This window comes from Penaeus monodon, chromosome 24 (genome assembly GCF_015228065.2).
Source record: "Penaeus monodon isolate SGIC_2016 chromosome 24, NSTDA_Pmon_1, whole genome shotgun sequence".
NCBI lineage: Eukaryota > Metazoa > Arthropoda > Malacostraca > Decapoda > Penaeidae > Penaeus > Penaeus monodon.
Genome location: NC_051409.1, coordinates 15,565,187 through 15,565,398, shown reverse-complemented (window position 1 = coordinate 15,565,398; position 212 = coordinate 15,565,187). Strand labels below are relative to the sequence as shown.

The window sequence follows — 212 nt, the reverse complement described above, 5'->3', positions numbered from 1 at the left end:
CATACCCCGATTCATCAACGCGTACTTGAATAAATGCATATCTAGCAAACACAGGAACTCATTAACGTCAACCCACCCCAGATCAGTCGATGAGTAACCAGCCCACACGGACCACAAATATTCCAATGAAAACTCACCTACGTCAGCATATATCAACACCCAAAACCGACCTTAAATGCCCCTTCCACTTTTCACTTTTACAAGCACATACT

At 43.4% G+C, this 212-nt stretch overlaps 1 protein-coding gene across 1 annotated transcript in view; it reads left to right on the top strand.

Annotated features, from left to right (window-relative positions):
* Positions 1–212, top strand: part of LOC119588875 — a 33,291-nt gene that overhangs the window by 8,889 nt on the left and 24,190 nt on the right. The window lies entirely within an intron of this gene.